A 13,759-nucleotide genomic window follows, 5' to 3' on the forward strand; every position below is an offset into this window, starting at 1 on the left:
ATGATTCACGTTTAGTTCATTAGTTTAAGTTAAAACTGTAATTAATGCATGCAATTCAAATACATGAATCTGAGCTGTCTAAATACTGAATACTTTTTTAAATGTTGAATTAGGCTCATATTGGTTGTGATATGTACAGTCCATCAGCTGAAAGTCCATCACGTCTCTGGCTAATAGAGCCGCTCTCGTTTGCAGCTGTGCATCAAATGTCAGAAGACGACAAACATCTTCCATTCTGGACACCTGCGTCACACGCCGTTTACGCTCTGGATCAAATCTCTGTTGATCTCTGAGCTTGCGGTCCTGATTTGATCAAGAGCGTCTAATTCAATCCAGCGGCGATAGAATCACTTCAAAATCACTGCAGAATAACACGCGTCTCACAAACGAAGCGAACCGAGCACTGAACCCTGAACATGCTCGGGCCAAAGAAAAGATCCAGCTGTAATTCCATTAAATAACTCCAGCTGAATCTAACCTAATAAAAGCAAAGTGTTGCTAGAAAATATGATAGAAATCTTTAGCACGTTTGTGGAAACTTGTCGTGAACGAATTGAGATGAGGAACAATGATCCATTTGAGACACACAAGAGCGTCCAGCGGATATTCTCCAAAATTTACATTTATGCATTTATCCAAAGCGACTTACATTGCATTCAAGTTACAGTTTTTACATTTTATCAGCTCTTGCTTTCCCTGGGAATCGAACCCATTACCTTGGCGTTGCTAGCGCCATGCTCTACTATTTGAGCTACAGGAAAGCCAAAAATGGCACTAAGCTGAACCAGAGGAGATGAATTGTTGAATAAAGACGTTGTTTTGTTTTCTTTGCGCAGAAAAAGTGCTCTCGTCACTTCATTAAATTCAGATTGAACCACTGATGGCAGATGGACTATTCTGACGATGCTTTTCATACTTTTATAGACCCTGACAGTGCAATTTACTAAGCAGTCAATGGGACAGTCACAAGCCTCCCGGTTTTCTTCTAAAATATCTTAAATTGTGTTCTGAAGACGAACGAAGCTTTTATGGGTTTGGAACAACATGGGGGTAAGTGATTAATAACCAACTTTTCATTTTGGGGTGGAGTATCCCTTTAACAAACAGTTCATACAGCATTATTTTCAGCTTTATATTTGGTATATAGTACAGTTATCTGTAAATATTTTTATATTCTCAATTTTTCATAGATTTTCTTAAAATATCACACAGAGTCCCTAAAATAAAAAATACAGATGCACACAATAAAAAAAAAAAATTGTGCCCTCAAGAAACTATTCACATGTACATGTTTTGCATGCTAACGCATTACAATTTCTATTTTTATATAGTTTTAATTTCCTTTGTGCATCACTGCCATCTTACTAGGAATAAAACGATAGCATGGATGCACATGAATTAACAGAGATCTACCTGCTCAAAATGTTACTTTTCTTTATGGTAGTACCCCTAATATCAAGGCCTAATGTCCCATTTAACACATCCTCTGTGGCGGTGGAGAAACTACGACACAAAATAGGCTGATGGCATAAAATTTGCCAAGTTGAAGGGTCTATAAAAAAAGACTGGTACTGTAAAAATGTGTTTAAGATTTGGCTTTCATTGGGGCAATATGCCATCTTTTAAGGCCTTAGGTCTCTTTAATGCATAGTCTGTGACAGCCAAGAAAACACACAGCGAAATGGACAGATGGCACAACAGGTGGCTCTGTGTGCATTGTCCTATATGCTCAATATTTATTTATTTTTTGTGCAAAGGCCCTATTTTTTATTTTTGCAAAGATCCTTGAGGCTATGGAATATGGTGCTAAACCCAAAATGCTTATAACCTGCATTTTGCATAATGAAAAAGTGCACAATGAATTCATTCATTCATTTGACAATCACTAAAAAAAAATAAAAATCACTAAACAGCTGCCATGAAACCTCACTTCTTGTACGATAAATTTATTTTCATTCAATTCTTAAATTTTCTATTATTAAAAAACTAAATAGGGGCAAAAGTCCAGAAACACAAATATTTTTCCATACTCTGCTTTCTTTTTTTCCATACTTTCCAAACCTGGAAAATACTTAAATGAAATTCCATACTTTTCCAGACCCCATAGGAACCCTGAGATATGTTTTGCAGTGTAAAAACAATTTAAAGACTGTAATTATTGAAATCGTGTGCTATAAACATGATATAACGGATTATAAACATAATTGATTAATGAACTGATGAACATTTCTGTTACGGTGGTAAAGTCAGAGGAAATCGGGTGTGTTCTGCAATTAATTTAGTGTTCTGTTTAAACGAGCAAGGCAGCAGCAGAGTAACAGAGACTTAATGAGTTTGACGAAGCCACTGTGAAGTAAGAAACAGCTGACAAACACAGAGAGAGAGAGAGAGAGTGAGGTAACAGCTGTCCAGTCCAAACACAAACACTCAGTCATCCATTTCTTCTGCAGTCACTCTCACTTCCGCTCTCTCTCTCTCTCTCTCTGGCGCTAATGAAGATGCTCTCAAACTCAAGGACGAACCAGAGCCGCTGCCAGTGCTGCAGACACAGGCCACAGAGATGGAGCTAAAACACAGTGTGTCTGGAAGAACGTGAGCGTGATGAGATCCACACGACGAGAACGATCCCTTTTAACATCATATTTGAAAACAGACCACCTGCATCCTCTGACAACTAACTTATTATGCATGCAAAGCTCATTTACATATTCATATTGACTTGGATAGGCATCTTAAAGTTACAGTAGCACTTAAACCAGAATCAACTACATATATAATAATAATAAATAAAAGTTCTTGTTTTAAGAGGAAAAAACCTATTTAAACCTATTTGATTAATGGTTTAAAACAAGAAACAACTAGATTACAACACTACTAAATTTGTAAACTGTGTGTGTTTATGAGGACACAAATTTGTATAATGACATGGGTATGACAGAGGTATTACAATATGAAGGTGGTTTATGAGGACACTGCCTATGTCCCCGTAATTCAAAAGGCTTAAAAAAAAAAACATACTAAATGGTGTTTTTTTTGAAAATCTAAAAATGCACAAAGTCTCCTGTGAGGGCTAAGTTTAGGTGTAGGGTTGGTGTAGGGCAATAGCACACACAGTTTGTTCAGTATAAAAACCATTACGCCTATGGAGAGTCCCCATAAACCACAAAAACCAACGTGTGTGTGTGTGTGTGTGTGTGTGCGTGTGTGTGTGCGCGTATGTGTATGTAGGTGTTTTATAGACAGCATAATTACCCAACGATATAACTGCGCGAGAAAGTACTGAAATATTTTCCCTGTGTTTCCTTCCTGTGAGCTACTGAAATGAGCCACACTGTGAAACAGCCAATCAGAGCTCATTATTATTCATGACCCTTCCAAATAAACCAATAACAGACCATTTCATTCTAGGGATAAATCCTAGGGTTGTAAATGGACATGTAAAACCATTTCTGGAGATTTTTTGCCCTTACCTAAGCCACATACCTTCTATGTAGATATCAGAGAACAATTTAAAATACTGTATCAATGCATTCTATGACACATTTAAAGAAGAAACAACCACATAAAAACACTAACAAAAAAATCTGATTAATTTTCTGTTTAAATCTCACTGACAAGCAATTTACTTGTGTTGCATAAATTAAACAAAAAAATGTAAAAACATATAATTTGAGATTTATTCTTAAAATAAATTTACTGATGAAATAGAAAATACCTTAAACTCAAGATAATATTCTCTGAAAACATTTTTTTTTTCTTCTTAGATAAAATCAATCTTTAAGAGCACTTCAATATTTTGGTGGAAAACAAGCAAATATTTTACATATTTATATTCATTTTACATGTGTGTCTTAAAGGTATAGCAGCATTCAAAACAGAAACAACTATACAAATATTAAAAATAATAGCGTTACAGAACAAATAAAATTTTTAATTTTTCTCACCAAATTGGCAGTTTTTACAGAGAAAGAAACTCAAATGAAGTTGAATAGTTGAATGGTTCAAAACAAGAAACAAATACAAAAGTTAATAATTTATTATATTTTTAACAATATTTTTCTTATCCCAGCTGCAGATTATTATTATTCCATCAGTTTCTTAAATCTAGCAACATTTAATTTGGGGTGGAAAAAACTATTTGCTAAAGAGGCAGAAAATAATTTAAATTCAAGATAATATTCTCTGAAAGCAGGTTTAATGCAGTTATACTTGTGAAGTAAATCGATCTTTATGGCTGTTCATATTTTTCAGTGGAAAACAAGAAAAGTTTAATTGTACAGATAGGGGGTGGAAAAAGGTCATAAAAACTAAATGTGTGTTTTTGGTGCAAGAAACCTTGAGTAAAATTATAAGTGCGTTTCAGAGAAATAAACATGCTAAACTGGTCCCTGAAAGCCTTTGGTCACACTATAATGTGAATGTGTGTGAATGTGTGTGAATGTGTGTGGCATCAGCAGTGAACGTCTCAGTATTTGGGGTAAAGGTCACGCCATCGGTTCTTTCTGTAGATTTGCTTTCATTTTTCTCACAACAGGAGCTCTTGTTATATGGACTGATAAGAATCTACTATGCAGTGAACATGAACACTTCCTTATACTGGGACTGTAGTACTTAGATATTTACCATGATATCACATGATTCCTAAGCACTGCAAGTGTCTTCAAAGAACACCATGGTAAAACTGCTCAAAAATAAATAAATAAATAAATAAAAATACATACTACTAAACTGATATACTGATACAGATCAATTAAATATAATTTCATAAATTTAGTTAATTATTAATTTGGTTTAATGTGTTAATGTATTGTGTAAAAAAAGCATTTCAATTATTTATTTTATCTTAAAATAATTGCCCAAATAAATATTTTTATTTTATCAAAAGATAGACAAAAATATGTGATCATTTAAATAAAATGTTATTTAGTTTATTTATTATTAAATAATTAAAATAGATAAAATAATTCTACAAATAAAAAACATCTGTCATTAAAAACAAGTGAAAAAATATGCATTTAAATATTTTTTTTAAAAATTTCTTTGAAATGATTACGTCTTTAAATAAATTTATTAATTCAAATTATTTATATATTTGAAATAAAACAATTGTACAAATAAATAAATTTTTATATAAACTTGTTAAATATCAATATTAATTATTTAATTTAATATTTTTCAAAAACTCTATATATATATATTTGAGAAAAAATATATAAATAATTGTATTTATGCAAATTATTTATTTACTTTATATGAATAAAATAATTCTATAAATAAATATTTTTCTGTCATCAAAACATGTGTGACAAAAACACTATTTATTTAAAAAAAGTATTTCACATATTTATAAAAATAAAAAAAATTATTCTTCTAATATATATATATATATATATATATATATATATATATATATATATACACACATATACACTGATTCTGTCAATATAAACTGTCCTCAAAAAAAAGACAGTTTTTATAGTTCCTTACACTCTTTAAAAGCAAAGCTCACGTTTTACAGCAGAGACACTAACTGTAATACATATGGTATTTTGAAGGCTCACCACGATTGCGGTAATCTGCAAACTATCATTACCATGCTAATTGTTTTTAAAGAAGCCCAAACCGTGTCTCTAAGGGAAACAAAATATGAAAGCTGAAAAACAGACGGAAAGAAAGAGGAAAAGCAGCACGAGGAATTCATGAATGGGGTCAGACATGCTGTATCCCGTCACCCTCATGTTCCCTTTGAAACATCCTGTAGATTCCATCACATCAGCAGCTTCCTGTCGGGGGGGGAAACGCCCGCTACACAAACACGGGGGCTTGTTACCTGGCAACCAATCAGAAGCTCGGGGCACGAGTTACACAGCCAATCAGAGCGCGGCAGCCCCACCCTTGCCCCCTAACAACCAGAGCGTGAGCGAACGGGAGAGAGAGAGACGAGCAGCCTTTCTCTGGAAGCACAAAATTCCTCTTCAGCTCTGATCCCAGTTCACTTACACGAGAAAAACAATGTATAATCTTCATATTTACGATTCCCACTGCACTTGAATCGCATGCGATCTGGTATTTAAACTCTTGAGTGCTGTAAAACACTCTCGCTAATTATTTCTGTGTCTTATTTTCAGTCCCTTCTGAGGAGGGGGCGTGTCTTCGGGTGATTGACAGCTCGAGGAGCCCCACCCCTCTGGGAGTAATCACTTTCACATTGAACATTCCTACGCAGTGGCGAAACGCATTCGTCTAGACACACGCTAACTTTTTTTTAAAGCATTAAAGTATTTTTAATGACAGCCAACATTTAAATGTTTATATTTCAACAACAAACTGGCAAAAAAAAAATTATAATTATATTAAAAAGTTATGCAAAAGCTGCCGTATGTGCAATTTTAATGTTTGTATGCAACTCAGCTTTTTTATTATAGCTAAACATAAACAGCAATTAAACAGTTTGGACATTTTTTGAATCAATAAATAAAAATCTTGGACAAGAACTTTATTTTATTAATATATACTGGACTGACAAGGTCCATCTTTCTTTAAGATTTTTTTTTTTTTTTGCAAGAATATATTTTATATTATAATTTTATTATATAAATAATTATATTTTAATATTTAAAGTACATATAAATACATTTTTATATAATAAAAAAAATATTTTGGAAATTAAAAAACACACACACATACATAGATTTATAGAATTGAATCAATTTGTGAAATTTGTCAATACCCAGCTTTATTGCCCCATATAAATTCATAAACATGATAATTTTTGTCTATTTATGTCGAAAATTATGCGTCTGATCTATTTTTCGAGGAATCAAACGCTGCAGCTTGTTATACACACTCGACTTTAATACATAAAGGTTTGATCACAGCACTTACACTAACTATGAGCAATTAACAAAATAAAATCTTACTACAACAACCACTATTGCATTAATCAAGCAAATGGGCAACTAATGACACTTATAAACCTTAGAACGCATTAATAGCCGGTCTAATGACGCTCATCGCCCCTAGAAACGACTAATCAGCCAAACTATTAAAGCAGGACTTCCTGGAAGTCCGCGGTAACACACGAGTAGCGTCCCATGTGGGAATCATTACGCTCCTCCGGGAACGCACCTACTTCAGGACACTCGCTGCTAAAACTCAGCACTCTGAGCAATCACGGGGTAATTAGTGTGAGAATGCTAAACTCGTCGCTAAATGGTTTTATCTCGCTAAGCAGCATCACGTGGAGGCCTCGAGGTGTCTGGGTGGTCCGTTCAGAGCCGGAGCACATGCACGCCGAAAACATGCTTCAGACGTCGTTTAGCATGTCATGAAGACAACTTACTTTGTTCTGCATTTAATAACTGCAGTCTAATGTGGTCAGACGCTCGTTGCTAATGGTGTTTTCTTGTTAAACAAACAACCAACAAAAAAGGAGCTAACCACTACATGAACCTACCATAACAACAATAAAAACAACAAAAAACATAGCTACAGTGGGTACGGAAAGTATTCAGACCCCCTTAAATTTTTCACTCTTTTTTATATTGCAGCCATTTGCTAAAATCATTTAAGTTAATTTTTTTCCTCATTAATGTACACACAGCACCCCATATTGACAGAAAAACACAGAATTGTTGACATTTTTGCAGATTTATTAAAAAAGAAAAACTGAAATATCACATGGTCCTAAGTATTCAGACCCTTTGCTGTGACACTCATATATTTAACTCAGGTGCTGTCCATTTCTTCGGATCATCCTTGAGATGGTTCTACACCTTCATTTGAGTCCAGCTGTGTTTGATTATACTGACTGGACTTGATTAGGAAAGCCACACACCTGTCTATATAAGACCTTACAGCTCACAGTGCATGTCAGAGCAAATGAGAATCATGAGGTCAAAGGAACTGCCGGAAGAGCTCAGAGACAGAATTGTGGCAAGGCACAGATCTGGCCAAGGTTACAAAAACATTTCTGCTGTACTTAAGGTTCCTAAGAGCACAGTGGCCTCCATAATCCTTAAATGGATGACGTTTGGGACAACCAGAACCCTTCTTAGAGCTGGCCGTCCGGCCAAACTGAGCTATTGGGGGAGAAGAGCCTTGGTGAGAGAGGTAAAGAAGAACCCAAAGATCACTGTGGCTGAGCTCCAGAGATGCAGTCGCGAGATGGGAGAAAGTTGTAGAAAGTCAACCATCACTGCAGCCCTCCACCAGTCGGGGCTTTATGGGAGAGTGGCCCGACGGAAGCCTCTCCTCAGTGCAAGACACAAAAAAACACCTGAAGGACCACAAGATGGTGAGAAATAAGATTCTCTGGTCTGATGAGACCAAGATAGAACTTTTTGGCCTTAATTCTAAGCGGTATGTGTGGAGAAAACCAGGCACTGCTCATCACCTGTCCAATACAGTCCCAACAGTGAAGCATGGTGGTGGCAGCATCATGCTGTGGGGGTGTTTTTCAGCTGCAGGGACAGGACGACTGGTTGCAATCGAAGGACAGATGAATGCGGCCAAGTACAGGGATATCCTGGACGAAAACCTTCTCCAGAGCGCTCAGGACCTCAGACTGGGCCGAAGGTTTACCTTCCAACAAGACAATGACCCTAAGCACACAGCTAAAATAATGGAGTGGCTTCACAACAACTCCGTGACTGTTCTTGAATGGCCCAGCCAGAGCCCTGACTTAAACCCAATTGAGCATCTCTGGAGAGACCTAAAAATGGCTGTCCACCAACGTTTACCATCCAACCTGACAGAACTGGAGAGGATCTGCAAGGAGGAATGGCAGAGGATCCCCAAATCCAGGTGTGAAAAACTTGTTGCATCTTTCCCAAAAAGACTCATGGCTGTATTAGCTCAAAAGGGTGCTTCTACTAAATACTGAGCAAAGGGTCTGAATACTTAGGACCATGTGACATTTCAGTTTTTCTTTTTTAATAAATCTGCAAAAATGTCAACAATTCTGTCAATATGGGGTGCTGTGTGTACATTAATGAGGAAAAAAAATGAACTTAAATGATTTTAGCAAATGGCTGCAATATAACAAAGAGTGAAAAATTTAAGGGGGTCTGAATACTTTCCGTACCCACTGTATGTAGTTTTTCAGTAGTTTAGTATCTCTTCAACATATTTTTATGTGGTTTACTTGCAAAAAATAATGAAAAAAACAGTTTTTGTAGTTTTTCCAGTTGTTTAAAGACTCTTGAAAGTAATTCACACTTGTTCAGTGTTTATCAACTGCAATTTAGCATACTAGTAATTTGCTTAAAAACAATAAAATAATGAAACAACAAAAAAAAAAATCTGGTTTTGTAGTATTTCAGTAGTTTAGTCTCTATTAAACAGTTTACGCTTGTTCACTGTTTAAATTAGACTTTTATTGCTAAAATACAGAGTAAAAGAAAGTTCATGAAACAGATTGTTTAATAACAAATGATAATTAAAAAAAAAGAGCTGGTTCTGTTTTTCAGTAGTTTAGTCTCTCTTGAACAATTTCCTCATTCAGTGTTTATCAACTGCAGGTTTAGACTTCTGTTGCTAAAATACATCTGACTAAAAACAAAGTTCATGAAGCAGTTTGCTTAATTACAATAAACAACAACAAAAATTACCAAAAAAAAAAAAAAAAAGAGAGATTTGTTTTGTAGTTTTTCCAGTAGTTTAGTCTCTCTTGAACGTTCAGTGTTCAATTTATATTTTTTTGCCAGAAACACGGCAGACTAAAGTAGTTAATGTAAGTAAATGCCATTAATGTAGTGGTTTGCTTAATTACAATAAATATTAACAAAGAAGCTTGTTTTGTAGTTAGTAGTTTCTCTTGAACACAATTTACTCTTGTTCAGTGTTTAGAAACTGCCTTTTGGACTTTCATTGCTAGAATACAACAGACTAAAAATGGAAGCTCATGTAGTGGTTTGCTTAATATTACAATTAAAAAACAACAAATAAGCATGTTTTGTAGTTTTTCAGTACTTTAGTCAGTACTTTTTCAGTTTACTCTTGTTCTAGCTACCATTGTTTCTTGTTAGGCAAACATACAACGCACTACATAAACTTATATTTAACAATAAATAACAATAACATATGTGCAGGGTTTTGATGCTTTTCAGGTGTTTAGACTCTCTTGAACGCTTTATGCTTGTTTACTGTTTATTACTTGCATTTCAGACTTTTGTTGCCAAAATACAACAGACTAAAAAGAGGGTCATGTTGTGTTTGCTTAATAATAACAACAAGAAAACAATTAAAAAATCTAGTTTTGTAAGTCTAGACTACACTACTGGGTGTTTAGTGTTGAGAAACTCCAAATTAGTAACTGCTAGTTAAAATAAACAAACAAAAAAAGTTATTGTAGAATACACATTTTATAAAAATTAGATTAATTTTTTTAATTATTTTATTTAATAAACAATTTTTGTATACAGCTATATATAAAAACAATTACAGCACAGGTGCCATTTTCTGTCTTTTCAACAACTGGCATCAAACACACATTGTAACTTTGGCGCGAGTGTTGTTTACAGATGTGCAATTCAAACACGCTCAAAGATATCTAATCACTCAATTACGAAAGCCATGATCAGTGTCGTACACAATAACCACCCTGAACTGGAAAAGCCTCCCGTGTGTGTGTGTGTGGCACATGTTCACGGCACACCACCACAATCGATGCGTGCGCCGTTTAAAGCTCACAACCATTCTTGCAATGCAGCGTTTTTTCCCTAGAAAAAAAGACTAAGGTTTATATCAGAGGGAGCAAAGGCTACGCTCTGACACAAAACAAACACGGTGGACGCCAAAAAGGGCAAAGTTTGTCTCATATCATGCACGGGGAAAAAAAGGCATGCGACACACTGCTGTTTCACCTACAAACGGCTCTGAAATATGCAATATGTAAAAATGAAATGCATGATGTTGCAGCCGTTCCCAATGAAATACTACACTTCATGCCGTCGCACTGAGAAATATCAACGCAACAGTTGGAATACCACCATGCTATGAATTAGATCATAACTGCTACAAACACAACTGTTTGCATTGCAGAAAACACTCGTGAAATATTGCTCCTTCACAACCAAAAAGAGACGTCTTGTATTTCTCATCTTATTTGTACGTCTGAGCCCAAGGCAAGCGTCTGATCCAGACAAAAACTAACTAATAAAGCCGACAGAAGAGATTCAATAACACTCATAATGCCACTAACAATCACTGTAATAACAGACGGATTTATGCTTAAAGACACACGTGGAACTACTCTTCAGTAAAATCATGCAATTATCACAAACCGTTATATAAAAAGACAAAAGCATTCGGTCTGATGCTGATAATTAGTTATGGCCATTCAATCAAATCAATAGTGCTTTGTGAGCTGTTGTTTTTAAAGCACAGATCAACATTTATACAAAGCCTGAAGAAAAATTAAAAACTTCATATTTATGAGCTTCTAAAAAAAAATGAGAAAGTTCACAGATATGATATTATCATCAGAACCAGATCAATGTATTTAATTAAAACATGTTAACTGATCAATACTGATATGACTTCCAATAAATTGTGCATCTGTAATTTAGTCTGTACTGCATTTATTGTTTTTTTATCATAGATCTATTTATGCCCATTTTAGTTTCAATTGTTGCATGTGATGCACTTTGAACTGCATTCATTTGTTTTCAAAAGTCCTATGTAAATAAATTCAATCGATTGATATTAAATATCACAATGCTTTTTTCCACAAATTAAATAAACAAGCTACAAATCCCAAGTCATTTCTGCATTAACATGTCATTCTTTCATTTGCTTTGTATTTAATAATTGAAGTACATCGTATTCTTTAAATAAAGACTCAGAAATAAATGCATTTATCAGCGAATTAGTGTAAGCTGACTAAAGAAAAATACTGTAAACTGCATACAGTAAAACATAAATACAACATGACACAAGAAACTGAATTGTTCATTTCACACCAATGCTGAAAAAAACTAAATTAATGCATTTATTATCGCATTACTGTAACCTGACCAAACAGAAATACTAACAAACACTATAAACCTTTGACTTATTCATAATTCAGCAGCAAACTGAGCTTGGCCAACACGGAATATAGAGTTAAACTGATCTGAGAAACACTGCAACTAGTGAAACAAAGCACTGTAAACAAGTAAACAGAATCATAAACCATAAAAGCTGATGAGAGAAACACTGAATCCAGTGAAAGTGTCTCTACCTGATGTAGCATCACCGTTTACTGTGGATTCACACGCGGCAGCTTCTCACATTTGAGTCCTAAAACACACACACACACACACACACACACACGAGTTTGACAGCAACACTCACAATATTGCACACCACATATTAACAGCCTATAAATCACTGAGAGTCATTTAAACACCATGTAGCCAAACAAATACAGGAATAACATCGTGTTGTTTTCCAGAAGCTAATATGTTTGTGTGATCGTGTTGTTTTGTGTTAGCATGTCAATCTGCCACACACACACACACACACACACACACTCTCTCTCTCTCTCTCTCTCTCTCTTCACAGCCACATATTCGCAAAAAAAAAAAAAACTGACTTTGCCCACACTACAAACACTAGAATATCATTTAAGCGCATTTTACCAGAGTTTATCAGACTTGTTTCCGTAAAAACTGAATCCGTTATCAGGCCGCAGTTTAAACTGCGTTCAGTCCCTCAGAAAGCTTCTTCTTCTTCTTCTTCTTCGTTCTCCAGATAAACCAAGCAGCATTGCTTCGCCCCGCCCTCCTCTCGCATATCTATAGACATAGTTACCACGACGGCCAATCGCGAGCGGCCTTCGCGACCCCCTCTCCGCCGATTGGCTGAGCCGCCTGACAGCCCGATCGCGATTGGCCGAATGGCGCGCCACGGACTGCGAAAGCGGACGACGCCCCCTGCCCTATAGGGGTGTGTCCTGACGTCATCGCCCAGCCTCTAAGAGGTAAACAATCTGTCCTCACAGTGTTTCTGTGTTTAACAAGTTAAAAATATCAAAAGTAGGTCATTCACGTTCAGAACAGACCTGTGCAGTCAGGACACAAAGAATGCGAGGGCAGATCTGGGTAAGAGTGAGCTTCGCAGCATAATAAGAGGATGATTTCAAAAATATGCAGGATTTTATTGCTATTTATGACATTATTTGTAGGGATTTCCTTCTACGATTACTATGACTAATATTTAATATTATTATTTTGTTATTGCCAATAATATAAACTGATATTGTTGGACATCCAGGGTGAATAACAGGGTCAATTTGTTTTAAATAATATAAATACTATGGTGCATGAATATGATGCAAATGTAGGTTTTTATGGCATCATTTGTGGGGTTTTCCTTTTAAATCTATATGACTTTTTGATTAATATTTAATATTATTATTATATGGATATCCAGCAACAACAGGGTAAATGTACCACTTTTTGTAAATAATATAAATACAATTGTACTTAAATATGTGAGTCAGTTGCATGGTATACATTTCAAAACACCATTTGGGTAAAAATGATTTTAGCAGCATAATAAGGACATTATGTAAATAAATAAGTAGGATTTCACCATATGTTTTGTAAATAATACAATAGTCATTCACTTGCATAATATCTATATATCAACATATGAAGTGGGTAAAATGATTTTAGCAGTATAATAAAGTTTTTTGTAATTATTATGGCATAATTTGTGGGGATTTACTTTGGAATCAATGTGACTATATCATTAATATTTAACATTATATTTA

The 13,759-nt window shown here is 35.0% G+C and overlaps 1 protein-coding gene across 1 annotated transcript in view; it reads right to left on the minus strand.

Annotated features, from left to right (window-relative positions):
• Nucleotides 1–12,726, minus strand: part of LOC306860379 (vitamin D3 receptor A-like) — a 61,415-nt gene extending 48,689 nt beyond the window's left edge. Inside the window, exons 1-2 of the mRNA XM_079402048.1 lie at nt 12,624–12,726; nt 12,224–12,282 (exon numbers count right to left, since the gene is read on the minus strand). The gene's annotated coding sequence lies outside the window, so the exon portion shown is untranslated. The remainder of the gene's footprint in view (nt 1–12,223; nt 12,283–12,623) is intronic.
• Between the last annotated feature and the right edge of the window lie 1,033 nt (nt 12,727–13,759).

Source organism: Barbus barbus (genome assembly GCF_936440315.1).
Source record: "Barbus barbus genome assembly, chromosome: 41".
Classification (NCBI taxonomy): domain Eukaryota; kingdom Metazoa; phylum Chordata; class Actinopteri; order Cypriniformes; family Cyprinidae; genus Barbus; species Barbus barbus.